The following is a 15427-nucleotide window of genomic DNA, read 5'->3' as shown; positions in this document are numbered from 1 at the left end:
GTCTGGAAGGAAAGTTTACAGTCTAACCAGACACCCAGGTATTTGTAGTTGTCCACGTATTCTAAGTCAGAGCCGTCCAGAGTAGTGATGCTGGACGGGCGAGCAGGTGCGGGCAGTGATCGATTGAATAGCATGCATTTAGTTTTACCTGCGTTTTAGAGCAGTTGGAGGCCACGGAAGGAGAGTTGTATGGCATTGAAGCTCGTCTGGAGGTTAGTTAACACAGTGTCCAAAGAGGGGCCAGAAGTATACAGAATGGTGTCGTCTGCGTAGAGGTGGATCAGAGAATCACCAGCAGCAAGAGCAACATCATTGATGTATACAGAGAAGAGAGTTGGCCCGAGAATTGAACCCTGTGGCACACCCATAGAGACTGCCAGAGGTCCGGACAACAGGCCCTCCAATTTGACACACTGAACTCTATCAGAGAAGTAGTTGGTAAACCAGGCGAGGCAATCATTTGAGAAACCACGGCTGTCGAGTCTGCCAATAAGAATGTGGTGATTGACAGAGTCGAAAGCCTTGGCCAGGTCGATGAATACGGCTGCACAGTAATGTCTCTTATCAATGGCGGTTATGATATCGTTTAGGACCTTGAGAGTGGCTGAGGTGCACACATGACCAGCTCTGAAACCAGATTGCATAGCGGAGAAGGTACGGTGGGATTTGAAATGGTCGGTAATCTGTTTGTTAACTTGGCTTTCGAAGACCTTAGAAAGACAGGGTAGGATAGATATAGGTCTGTAGCAGTTTGGGTCTAGAGTGTCACCCCCTTTGAAGAGGGGGTGACCGCGGCAGCTTTCCAATCTTTGGGAATCTCAGACGATACGAAAGAGAGGTTGAACAGGCTAGTAATAGGGGTTGCAACAACTTCGGCAGATAACTTTAGCAAGAGAGGGTCCAGATTGTCTAGCCCGGCTAATTTGTATGGGTCCAGATTTTGCAGCTCTTTCAGAACATCATCTATCTGGATTTGGGTGAAGGAGAAATGGTGGGGGCTTTGGCGGGTTGCTGTGGAGGGTGCCGGGCAGTTGACCAGGATAGGGGTAGCCAGGTGGAAAGCATGGCCAGCCGTAGAGAAATGCTTATTGAAATTCTCAATTATAGTGGATTTATCGGTGGTAACAGTGATTTTAATTTTAATTTTGTCAATTAAAAAAATCTGTCCAAAAAAAGCTATGACTGCTCCTTCCCTGACTTTTCCTAAATGTTAGTATTTTACACAGCTCATTTGTCAGATTTTTGAAATGACCTTTTTACCGTTTTTTTTCACACCTATTCCTAAACTTAACCTGCCAAGACAATGCGCTGTAGGACGTTGCTACCCAGCTAGGTGCTAATGCATCTCTCTCTCTCCTCACTGAATGAATGACAAATGGAGGAATGGGCGATAATTGTGCAACTTACTTCACAAGTGAATTGAAATGAGGCCTAACTGAATGATAAGGAGGGTGAAGAGGTTGATTTAATTGAAATGAGGCCTAACTGAATGATAAGGAGGGTGAAGAGGTTGATTTAATTGAAATGAGGCCTAACTGAATGATAAGGAGGGTGAAGAGGTTGATTTAATTGAAATGAGGCCTAACTGAATGATAAGGAGGGTGAAGAGGTTGATTTAATTGAAATGAGGCCTAACTGAATGATAAGGAGGGTGAAGAGGTTGATTTAATTGAAATGAGGCCTAACTGAATGATAAGGAGGGTGAAGAGGTTGATTTAATTGAAATGAGGCCTAACTGAATGATAAGGAGGGTGAAGAGGTTGATTTAATTTAGAAAGAATAGTGTAATGATCAGTTTGTGTTATGCCTATTTATCACAAGCAAACACCTTGCTGGTTGATACCATTCTCTTTTACGTTTTACTTTGTAAACGATGCTGTTATGGGACTGTTTAATTTACTATAACTCTATTACTAATCTAATGTATTGTAAGGGAAAGGAAAACATGTTACATGTTGCAGTAGGTCTTTAGAATAATGCAAAACATATCCTTGACTCTATCAAAACAAATAACTATTGCTGTTGATTTTCTTACATTGATATGCGTCCACAAATATTTCTTCATGCACTGAATCCTTTCTAATAGTTGATGTACTATTTATCAAGTGCTGGGGCTTCTGTTCAATGCACCTAGCAGGTTGATATGCATCTGGGCCTCCCGAGTGGCGCAGCGGTCTAAAGCACCTCATCTCAGTGCTAGAGGCGTCACTACAGACCCTGGTTCGATTCCAGGCTGTATCACAATTGGCCGTGATTGTGAGTCCCATAGGGCGGCAAACAATTGGCCCAGCGTTGTCTAGGTTTGGAGGGGGTAGGCCATCATTGTAAATAAGAATTACTTCTTAACTGACTTGCCTAGTTAAATAAAGGTTAAATAACAAATAAATATGCAAAATGGGACTCCCTAGCGGGTTCTAGTGTTAACAGATGATGTCTTGTGATCCCCAGTAGCAGGGAGCACCAGAACTACATGGTCCTTGTCATGCCTCCTATTGTACCCCAGAGACTGAAGCAGAAACAACCCAGGAAACCACAGAATATAATAGCTGTCTTCTATACTACTGTCTGCCCATAATGACAGCACTGCCATTGGAATAGGTATTAGAGGAGAAGAGAGATGGGATAATACAGGGCTGTAGAGGAATAAAGACTGCTACTCATCCCCTCTCTCTATGCCCCGACTGTCAAACACAGCAGGATACTGCAGTTAACAACGAAAGATCCAGGGATATATGCCCAACTATGTGTGTGTGTGTGTGTGTGTGTGTGTGTGTGTGTGTGTGTGTGTGTGTGGATAAAGAGAGAGATTGCGTGGCCTTGAGTACAACAGCACTAAATGAAACCGAGTGTCACGCTGCTCACATACTTCCCTCTAGCCCCACCAACTAAACATGAATCAGACCCAATCTGACTTCCCTCTAGCCCCACCAACTAAACATGAATCAGACCCAATCTGACTTCCCTCTAGCCTCTAAACATCAATCTGACTTCCCTCTAGCCCCACCAACTAAACATCAATCTGACTTCCCTCTAGGCCCACCAGCTAAACATCAATCTGACTTCCCTCTAGGCCCACCAGCTAAACATCAATCTGACTTCCCTCTAGGCCCACCAGCTAAACATCAATCTGACTTCCCTCTAGGCCCACCAACTAAACATCAATCTGACTTCCCTCTAGGCCCACCAGCTAAACATCAATCTGACTTCCCTCTAGGCCCACCAGCTAAACATCAATCTGACTTCCCTCTAGGCCCACCAACTAAACATCAATCTGACTTCCCTCTAGGCCCACCAGCTAAACATCAATCTGACTTCCCTCTAGGCCCACCAGCTAAACATCAATCTGACTTCCCTCTAGGCCCACCAGCTAAACATCAATCTGACTTCCCTCTAGGCCCACCAACTAAACATCAATCTGACTTCCATCTAGCCCAACAACTAAACATCAATCTGACTTCCCTGTAGCCCACCAGCTAAAAATCAATCTGACTTCCCTCTAGTCCACCAACTAAACATCAATCTGACATCCATTTTACCAATCTCAGAAGGACTAGGAAGGTGGAACAGTGTGGGTTAGCCTTTCTCTCGAAAGTGGAATGGCAGGCGCTGGGAAGTGGGCAAACCACACACACACACACACACACACACACACACACACACACACACACACACACACACACACACACACACACACACACACACACACACACACACACACACACACACACATACACACACATACACACATACACACACACACACACACACACACACACCATTCCTCAAAAAGGGAGCTAAATGTTTGAGTCTAGAGCCAGCAGTGTGGCAGTGATAAAAAGAGAGCTGGACTCAATAAAGTAACATCCTTGAAGTTGGCACTGTAACGTGACCTGCCTTGGCCCAGATCCACTGTTGTGACATTAACTGGACGTCAGCACTCTGTTACCCACTGACCCTGTTTCCATGGCAGCTGCCACCTTAGGTCAATCAGAAACTCCCTTACTGCCTGATTAAGGACATGGCAGCTAATGCAAAGCCCAGACAAAGAAAACTTGACCGCTTGACCCCACGGCAATCCGTACCCCTAACCCTAATTACCCCCTAGGGTAATGTAAGGCCAACTATTTCCCAATGGTTTACAAATACCTGGGTCATATACATTAGGCACCAAGTGGCAAGAAAACAGACAAACAGGGAGGGACTATCTGAACTTGTCCAATAAGAAACGCTTGTCTTTGTTTTTTACGGTGTGCCCTAATGAATAGAGCCCTGACAAACCCTGACAGAAGAGAACATCCAACGATGCTTAACAAACACTGCACAGCTGTTCCTGAGCCAGAGCTTCCTTTAGAACATAATGTTATAAATAGGAACAAGACAGTTTGCTCAGTTTGCCTTTACCTGATCTGCCTGTCTGTCTGTCTGCCTTCTTAACCCAGAAGCATCACCTCTTCTCTTCACTGATGATTTACTCTGCTTCTGGGCATGATCTTCTTTCTTCCTCCTCTTCCTCCCGTGCCACAGTGGTTTTAGTGGAGAGGTGGTTTTGGTAAGTGAGGTAGCGGAACAGGGAGAGGTCCTCTAACGGTCTGTGGTTGAGTTTCGGTAAAGTGGAGTGGTCCTACAGCCGTCACTGGTTGTTTGTGGTTGTGGTCCAGACTACTGGGGTTCAATACTGCTGTAGAGACTCACAGCATAGAACCCACTGGGATGTATGACCACGAGCTGCAAAAAGACAAATGGAGAGGGACAGATCAGACTAGCTATTAAAACAGTGTTGTGATTGGCGAAACAGCATTCACATGCATGCAGCATGGACTCTGGATAAGTGAAAGAGGGATGGAGGGGGAGAGGTGAGGAGAGAGGGAATGATAGTGGAAAGAGATAGTGAGGTGGAAAGGAGAGGAGAGAGAGAGCGGTGGATGAGAGAGAAGAGGAGTGGAGAGAGAGAGTGGTGGATGGGAGAGAAGAGAAGAGGAGAGAGAGCGGTGAATGGGAGAGAAGAGAGAGAGCAGTGGATGGGAGAGAAGAGGAGAGGAAAAAGAGAGCGGTAGATGGGAGAGAAGAGGAGAGGAGAGAGAGCTTTGGATGGGAGAGATGAGGAGAGGAGAGCGGTGGATGGGAGAGAAGAGGAGAGGGACAGAGTGGTGGATGTGAGAGAAGAGGAGAGGAGAGGAGAGAGAGAGCAGTGGATGGGAGAGAAGAGGAGAGAGGGAGTGGTGGAAGGGAGAGAAGAGGAGAGGAGAGAGAGAGCAGTGGATGGGAGGTGCCAGGGGAAATCTCCTCTAGCTGGCTGCTAGATGCCGTAATCTGACAGAAATAAAAACCCTAGACATGTGGGAGCAGAGAGAGAGAGAGAAAGAGAGAGGGAGCGAGAGAGAGAGCAAGAGAGAGGGAAAGGGAGGGAAAAGAGGGAAGGATGGAGTTGGAAAGAGAGGGCAAGAGAAGGAGGGAGGGTGTTATGGTTTTCCGTTAGCTGGGGTTCTCTGATGAACAGAGGGAAGAAAGGGGGGATAGCCGGGGGATAGATGCTTGAGAGTGGGTGGGAACAAGGGAGAGAAGCAGAGATGGGGAAGAGGGAGCAATACAGAGAAACGCAATAAGGACTGGGGAGAGGAGAGGGATGTGTTCAAAAGAAATGGTTGGCAGGAGGGAATTGAGAAAGTGAGGGAAGAAAGTGGTAGCAGGGAAGGACAAAGAGATAGAATCAGAGAAGGAAAACAGGAAAATAAAGCAGGGAATGTGTGGGAGGCTTTGGTTCATTATTGTACCGTTGTCCCTAGCAACAGCCCCTTCCCTGTCTCCGCCTTTCTTTCTCTACCTCTATCTCTCATCCTTCTTCATTCTGTCCTTCACCTACTTTATCCTCCCTCCATTGTATGCTCCCTTTCTTCTTTTCGTTCAACCTCTCTCTGCAACCCTTCTCTCCCTCTTTCAAAATAAAATAAAATCAAAGTTAATTGGCTACATACACAGATTTCCAGATATTATCGCAGGTGCAGCGAAATGCTTGTGTTTTTAGCTCCAACAGTGCAATAATAATGCCTAGCAAAACAAAACGATACACACATAATACAAAAAGAAAAAGAAAGACATTAAGAAATATCAGAACAATGCCAGAGTCCGGAATATATATATATACAGTCGAAGTCTGAAGTTTACATACACTTAGGTTGGAGTCATTAAAACTCGTTTTTCAACCACTCCACAAATTTCTTGTTAACAAAATATAGATTTGGCAAGTCGGTTAGGACATCTACTTTGTGCATGACATAAGTAAATTTTCCAACAATTGTTTACAGACAGATTATTTCACTTATAATTCACTGTATCACAATTCCAGTGGGTCAGAAGTTTACATACACTAAGTTGACTGTGACTTTAAACAGCTTGGAAAATTCCAGAAATGATGTCATGGCTTTAGAAGCTTCTGATAGGCGAATTGACATCATTTGATTCAATTGGAGGTGTACCTGTGGATGTATTTCAAGGCCTACCTTCAAACTCAGTGCCTCTTTGCTTGACATCATGGGAAAATCAAAAGAAATCAGCCAAGACCTCAGAAAAAAAATGTAGACCTCACAAGTCTGGTTCATCCTTGGGAGCAATTTCCAAACGCCTGAAGGTACCATGTTCATCTGTACAAACAAGATTACACAAGTATAAACACCATGGGACCACACAGCCGTCATACTTTGGTGCGAAAAGTGCAAATCAATCCCAGAACAACAGCAAAGGACCATGTGAATATGCTGGAGGAAACAGGTACAAAAGTATATATATCCACAGTAAAACGAGTCCTATATCGACATAACCTGAAAGGCCGCTCAGCAAGGAAGAAGCCACTGCTCCAAAACCACCAACAAAAAAAGCCAGACTATGATTTGCAACTGCACATGGGGACAAAGATCGTACTTTTTGGAGAAATGTCCTCTGGTCTGATGAAACAAAAATAGAACTGTTTGGCCATAATGACCATTGTTATGTTTGGAGGAAAAAGGGGGAGGCTTGCAAGCCGAAGAACACCATCCCAACCGTGACGCACGGGGGTGGCAGCATACTGTTGTGGGGGTGCTTTGCTGCAGGAGGGACTGGTGCACTTCACAAAATAGATGGCACCATGAGGTAGGAAAATTACGTGGATATATTGAATCAACATCTCAAGACATCAGTCAGGAACTTAAAGCTTGGTTGCAAATGGGTCTTCCAAATGGACACTTGCAAAGTTGTGGCAAAATGGCTTAAGTACAACAAAGTCATAGTACTGGAGTGGCCATCACAAAGCCCTCAATCCCATAGACAATTTGTGGGCAGAACTGAAAAAGCGTGTGCGAGCAAGGAGGCCTACAAACCTGACTCAATTACACCAGCTCTGTCAGGAGGAATGGGCCAAAATTCACCCAACTTATTGTGGGAAGCTTGTGGAAGGCTACCCAAAACCTTTGCCCTAGGTTAAACAATTTAAAGGCAATGCTACCAAATATTAATTGAGTGTATGTAAACTTCTGACGCACTGGGAATGTGATGAAAGAAATAAAAGCTGAAATAAATAATTCTCTCTACTATTATTCTGACATTTCACATTCTTAAAATAAAGAGTTGATCCTAACTGACCTAAAACAGGGCATTTTTACTAGGATTAAATGTCAGGAATTGTGAAAAACTGAGTTGAAATGTATTTGGCTAAGGTGTATGTAAACTTCCAACTTCAACTGTATATATATATATATATATATATATATATATTATATATATATATATATAAAAAATGGTGTGTACAGACGGTATGGAATAGAAAAGGTGTGTCAGGGCTGGGCGGTATCCAGATTCTCATCTTGTCATACTGTCCTTCTCTCACCCCGGGATTTACGGTATTACCGGTTTAGTATACAAGGGGGCACCAAATAAACTGAAAAAATCACATTGGGTGTCTTTTACCAGAATGCTAACAAAATTAGTTATAGCAAATATCCACGGAGGCTGCTAGCTTAATATGCTAACGAGCGCAAACGAAAATAAACAAATTTCAAAGACAGGCAATCCAGTTTATAAAGTTATACATATATTTAGAAGCTACCGAATGTCTTTTTTTTCATTTACAATCGAATGTGAACGAGAGACATTGTGCAAATGAACAAAGTTTTGACGCACACTTGTCTGAAGGAAGAACAATACTGTCTGTCCAGCAGCATGTCTACATGCTGTGTCTGTGTGGAGTCAGGAGTCGCTAGGACAACGGGCCTGCCCTGCTCAGAGAAGAGGGGAGGAGCAGGCGGGCTGAGAATGGACAGGAGAAAAAACACAAGTATCAACATAGCAGTGGCAGCTGTACAAATAACATCCAAAGGGTTTTGACTTCTCAAACACGGACGAAAGCTAACAGAATATGATGCCCTGTCACCTTATTAATTCAGCCACCTACTTAGATAGCAAGTTAAACTTAAGGATCGTGTTAACACAGAATTCTGCATTTTCCACACAGGAAAAAAATATAAAATGCAAAATAAATATCTTGCTGTGTTTTGTAAATACAGATCTAAAAAGCTTCTTATTGTAATTTCTGCTCGGCATCAGACAAATTTTGTGCTTCAGTTGCACTTCTATCACAGATGATAATTCACGAATGGGCATTCTATCAGCAGACAGCGCTCTGACTGATGTGAAGCTACTTTTCTCCATCATTCTATCAGCACACAGCGCTCTGACTGATGTGGAGCTACTGTTCTCCATCATTCTATCAGCAGACAGCGCTCTGACTGATGTGAAGCTACTTTTCTCCATCATTCTATCAGCAGACAGCGCTCTGACTGATGTGAAGGTACTTTTCTCCATCATTCTATCAACAGACAGCGCTCTGACTGATGTGAAGCTACTTTTCTCCATCATTCTATCAGCAGACAGCGCTCTGACTGATGTGAAGGTACTTTTCTCCATCATTCTATCAGCAGACAGCGCTCTGACTGATGTGAAGGTACTTTTCTCCATCATTCTATCAGCAGACAGCGCTCTGACTGATGTGAAGCTACTTTTCTCCATCATTCTATCAGCAGACAGCGCTCTGACTGATGTGAAGCTACTGTTCTCCATCATTCTATCAACAGACAGCGCTCTGACTGATGTGAAGCTACGGTTCTCCATCATTCTATCAGCAGACAGCGCTCTGACTGATGTGAAGCTACTTTTCTCCCGTTCTTTCTCAGTGTAGCCAGTCTATTTTTATCTGGTGAAATGCAAGACTAACTTTAAGCTGGCTACATTCTTTCTATGATAGGCCTAAACATTAGAAATATGATGGCCATCCATCATTTTTCCAAGAAAGATCTTGCTGTTAGATTTTAAGCTCATATAGCGTTGCACTTCTGTTGTCATCTGATGAAAATGAAGCTATTGTCTAATGTATTTTCTGTGAAGGAAATCTGTAGTTGCATGTCCCTGATCACTCTATTGAAGCAAAACAACACTGTTGACTTTCAATATAAAACGCGATCCCTGTCAATACACAGCTGGACTCACCTGCTCATGCTTTCTCCCATTGTGCTCTTTACACTAAGTCAGTGGAGGGCAGGGCAGCTGTCACACTGGCCGGAACCAGACACACACACACACACACACACACACGAACACACACGAACACTCAGTCCATCTCATCCCAAACTCAACTGTAGACAAACTGGGATCCTCTCTGTCACACACACTGAAACTCAGTATCTGAACAGACTCAGTCTGCCACAAACCAAGATCACTCTGCTCACTCTTCACTACCGCACTGCCTCCCTTTCTCTTCCTTATGGTCTATGTCTCCTTCTGTCCCTGCCTGCCTGCCTCTCCTCTCTCTCTCTCTCTCTCTCTCTCTCTCTCTCTCTCTCTCTCTCTCTCTCTCTCTCTCTCTCTCTCTCTCTCTCTCTCTCTCTCTCTCTCTCTCTCTCTCTCTTTCCCTTCTGCTCTCTCTCTCCCTCTCTCTCTCTCTCTCTCTCTCTCTCTCTCTCTCTCTCTCTCACTCCCTCTCTCTCTCTGTCTCTTTCCCTTCTGCTCTCTCCCTCTCTCTCATCCCCTTCCTTCTCTCTCCCTCCCTCCCTCTCTCTCACCCCCTCCCTCCCTCCATCCCTCCCTCTCTCCCTCCGCTTCTGCCTCAATGACACACCTTCAGACAGGAGAGATGTGAGTCAAAGGAAGGTCAGACTGGCTTCATGGTGAGCTGACCATGACATCTCATTTACTGCAATAATACTCTCCAGATAAAGCTTCTGCTATCCCCCTGAGTGGTCAGAGCAAAAGGGAGGAGAGGGGATCAAAGTCCTGCAAACACACAAACACGCTTGTGCATACACACACATTTCCAGACATACTCATGGATGTACACAGCGTACACACACACACTGTCCAGAGAGGCTAGAGAACTGTGACTTCCGCTGTCTCTACGGGGGAGAATGGAGAGTTGAAAGGAGGGGAGGGGAAGAGAGGGGAGGGGAGGGGGAGGAGAAAGACAGAGAGAGTACGCATCACAGAGTGATGAAATGTAATTGGTGCTCACTCACAGATTCAGAAAGGTATTCAAATATAATACAAAATGGTACAGCAATGCTTCAACAATGGAAGTTGAACTTTATTTATGATTTATTATTTCCCAAGTGGGTTACTAAAGGCTACAGCACAATAGGCTAAGAAAAACAGTATGTCTTACAGTATGTCCAAGAGTATGTCCTACAGTATATCTACAGTATGTCCTACAGCATATGCTAGAGTATGTCCTACAGTATATCTACAGTATATCTACAGTATGTCCTACAGTATATCTACAGTATATCTACAGTATGTCCTACAGTATATCTACAGTATGTCCTACAGTATGTCCTACAGTATATCTACAGTATGTCCTACAGCATATGCTAGAGTATGTCCTACAGTATATTTACAGTATATCTACAGTATGTCCTACAGTATATCTACAGCATGTCCTACAGTATGTCCTACAGTATATCTACACTATATCTACAGTATGTCCTACAGTATATCTACAGTATGTCCTACAGTATATCTACAGCATGTCCTACAGTATATCTACAGTATATCTACAGTATGTCCTACAGTATATCTACAGTATGTCCTACAGCATATGTTAGAGTATGTCCTACAGTATATCTACAGTATGTCCTACAGCATATGCTAGATTATGTCCTACAGTATATCTACAGTATATCTACAGTATGTCCTACAGTATATCTACAGTATGTCCTACAGTATATGCTAGAGTATGTCCTACAGTATATCTACAGTATGTCCTACAGTATATGCTAGAGTATGTCCTACAGTATATCTACAGTATGTCCTACAGTATATATACAGTATAGCATATACTGTAGGATATACTGTAGCATATACTGTGGGACAGAGTATGTCCTACAGTATATGCTAGAGTATGTCCTACATTATGTCCTACAGCATATGCTAGATTATGTCCTACAGTATATCTACAGTATATCTACAGTATGTCCTACAGTATATCTACAGTATGTCCTACAGTATATGCTAGAGTATGTCCTACAGTATATCTACAGTATGTCCTACAGTATATATACAGTATAGCATATACTGTAGGATATACTGTAGCATATACTGTGGGACAGAGTATGTCCTACAGTATATGCTAGAGTATGTCCTACATTATGTCCTACAGTATATGATAGAGTATGTACTATAGTATGTCCTACAGTATATCTACAGTATGCCCTACAGTATGTCCTACAGTATATCTAGAGTATGTCCTACAGTATATCTACAGTATGTCCTACAATATATCTACAGTATGTCCTACAGTATATCTACAGTATGTCCTACAGTATATATACAGTATGTCCTACAGTATATCTACAGTATATGCTAGAGTATGTCCTACAGTATTTCATACAGTATATCTACAGTATGTCCTACTGTATGTCCTACAGTATATGCTAGAGTATGTCCTACAGTATATCTACAGTATGTCCTACAGTATATCTACAGTATAGCATATACTGTAGGATATACTGTAGCATATACTGTGGGACAGAGTATGTCCTACAGTATATGCTAGAGTATGTCCTACATTATGTCCTACAGTATATGATAGAGTATGTACTATAGTATGTCCTACAGTATATCTACAGTATGCCCTACAGTATGTCCTACAGTATATCTAGAGTATGTCCTACAGTATATCTACAGTATGTCCTACAATATATCTACAGTATGTCCTACAGTATATCTACAGTATGTCCTACAGTATATATACAGTATGTCCTACAGTATATCTACAGTATGTCCTACAGTATATATACAGTATGTCCTACAGTATATATACAGTATGTCCTACAGTATATCTACAGTATATGCTAGAGTATGTCCTACAGTATTTCATACAGTATATCTACAGTATGTCCTACTGTATGTCCTACAGTATATGCTAGAGTATGTCCTACAGTATATCTACAGTATGTCCTACAGTATATCTACAGTATAGCATATACTGTAGGATATACTGTAGCATATACTGTGGGACAGAGTATGTCCTACAGTATATGCTAGAGTATGTCCTACATTATGTCCTACAGTATATGATAGAGTATGTACTACAGTATGTCCTACGGTATGTCCCGTGTGGCTCAGTTGGTAGAGGATGGCGTTTGCAACGCCAGGGTTGTGGGTTTGATTCCCATGGATAATTCCCATGGGTATCATCGGATGGGGCCACAGTGTCTTCTGATCCCTCCTGTCTCAGCCTCCAGTATTTATGCTGCAGTAGTTTATGTGTCGGGGGGCTAGGGTCAGTCTGTTACATCTGGAGTATTTCTCTTGTCTTATCCTGTGTCCTGTGTGAATTTAAATATGCTCTCTCTAATTCTCTCTGTCTCTCTTTCTGTCTTTCTCTCGGAGGACCTGAGCCCTAGGACCATGCCTCAGGACTACCTGGTATGATGACTCCTTGCTGTCCCCAGTCCACCTGGCCGTGCTGCTGCTCCAGTTTCAACTGTTCTGCCTGCGGCTATGGAACCCTGACCTGTTCACCGGACGTGCTTGTTGCACCCTCGACAACTACTATGATTATTATTATTTGACCATGCGGTCATTTATGAACATTTTAACATCTTGACCATGTTCTGTTATAATATCCACCCTGCACAGCCAGAAGAGGACTGGCCACCCCTCATAGCCTGGTTCCTCTCTAGGTTTCTTCCTAGGTTTTTGGCCTTTCTAGGGAGTTTTTCCTAGGGAGTTTTTCCTAGCCACCGTGCTTCTTTCACATGCATTGCTTGCTGTTTGGGGTTTTAGGCTGGGTTTCTGTACAGCACTTTGAGATATCAGCTGATGTACAAAGGGCTATATAAATACATTTGATTTGATTTTGATTTGATTTGATAAGAGCATCTGCTAAATTACTCAAATGTAAATATATGTACTACAGTATGTCCTACACGACAGCGCCTTCAAAAAGTATTCACGCCCCTTGACCTTTTCTATAATTTGTTGTTTTAAAGCCTGAATTTAAAATGTATTAAATCAAGATTTTTTTTTCAGAGGCCTACATACAATTTCATAATATCAAAGTTGATTTTTTTTTCTTACAGTTTTACAAATTTATTAAAAATGGAAATCTATAATGTCTTGAGTCAATAAGTATTCAACCCCCCTTATTTCTTATTTGTCTTTTTCTAGGTATTTTTGTTTTGTTTTTTAAGTGCATTGTTGGTTAAGGTCTTGTAAGTAAGCATTTCACTGTAAGGTCTACACCTATTGTATTCGGCTCATGTGACTACTAAAATTTGATTTGATTTGAAATGAGATATTTATGTATTTCATTTTCAATAAATTTGCAAAACAATCTGAAAACATGTTTTCAATTTATCATTATGGGGATTGTGTTTTTTTTATTTAATCCATTTTGAATTCAGGCTGTAACAATTGTTTTTGAACAAGTCAAGGGATTTGAATACTTTCTGTCCTACAATATATCCTTCAGTATGTCCTACATTATATGTAAAGTACAGTATGTCATATAGTATATCCTACAGTATGTCCTACAGTATATCTACAATACAGTATATCCTACAGCACATGCTACAGTATGTCCTTCAGTATGTTCTACATTATATGTAAAGTACAGTATGTCATACAGTATGTCATACAGTATATCCTACAGTATGTCCTACAGTATATCTACAATACAGTATATCCTACAGTACATGCAGCAGTACAGCCTATGACTAGACTACACTACACTGGACAACTCTGAACTGTAGGACATACTGTAGCATATACTGTAGGACATACTGTAGGACGTACAGTACTGTAGCATGTACTGTAGGACCTACTGTAGGATGTACTGTATAACATACTGTACTTTACATATAATGTAGGACATACTGTAGGACATACTGTAGGATATACTGTATGACATACTGTACTTTACATATAATGTAGGACATACTGTAGGACATACAGTACTGTAGCATGTACTGTAGGACCTACTGTAGGATGTACTGAAATTTCATACTGTACTTTACATATAATGTAGGACATACTGTAGGACATACTGTAGGATATACTGTATGACATACTGTACTTTACATATAATGTAGGACATACTGTAGGACATACTACAGTATGTCCTACATTATATGTAAAGTACAGTATGTCATACAGTATATCCTACAGTATGTCCTACAGTATGTCCTACATTATATGTAAAGTACAGTATGTTATACAGTACATCCTACAGTAGGTCCTACAGTACATGCTACAGTACTGTACGTCCTACAGTATGTCCTACAGTATATGCTACAGTATGTCCTACAGTTCAGAGTTGTCCAGTGTAGTGTAGTCTAGTCATAGGCTGTACTGCTGTACTGAGGTGTCCTGTCATACAGATCTCACTCTGATCAACATTCACCTCGCGTCGCATCATACAGATCTCACTCTGATCAACATTCACCTCGCGTCGCATCATACAGATCTCACTCTGATCAACATTCACCTCGCGTCGCATCATACAGATCTCACTCTGATCAACATTCACCACGCGTCGCATCATACAGATCTCACTCTGATCAACATTCACCTCGCGTCGCATCATACAGATCTCACTCTGATCAACATTCACCTCGCGTGGCATCATACAGATCTCACTCTGATCAACATTCACCTCGCGTCGCATCATACAGATCTCACTCTGATCAACATTTACCTCGCGTGGCATCATACAGATCTCACTCTGATCAACATTCACCTCGCGTCACATCATACAGATCTCACTCTGATCAACATTCACCTCGCGTCGCATCATTCAGATCTCACTCTGATCAACATTCACCTCGCGTCGCATCATACAGATCTCACTCTGATCAACATTCACCTCGTGTCGCATCATACAGATCTCACTCTGATCAACATTCAC

At 42.3% G+C, this 15427-nt stretch overlaps 1 protein-coding gene across 1 annotated transcript in view; it reads right to left on the bottom strand.

Annotated features, from left to right (window-relative positions):
* The window catches only part of LOC106601688 (protein phosphatase 1 regulatory subunit 29), a 147553-nt gene that overhangs the window by 99566 nt on the left and 32560 nt on the right, over window positions 1–15427 (bottom strand). The window contains exon 2 of the mRNA XM_082972783.1: window positions 4402–4725. The gene's annotated coding sequence lies outside the window, so the exon portion shown is untranslated. The remainder of the gene's footprint in view (window positions 1–4401; window positions 4726–15427) is intronic.

This window comes from Salmo salar, chromosome 03, assembly GCF_965601325.2.
Source record: "Salmo salar chromosome 03, fSalSal1, whole genome shotgun sequence".
Taxonomy (NCBI): domain Eukaryota; kingdom Metazoa; phylum Chordata; class Actinopteri; order Salmoniformes; family Salmonidae; genus Salmo; species Salmo salar.
The sequence above is the reverse complement of the archived record's forward strand: the minus strand, read 5'-3'. Positions and strand labels throughout refer to the sequence as shown.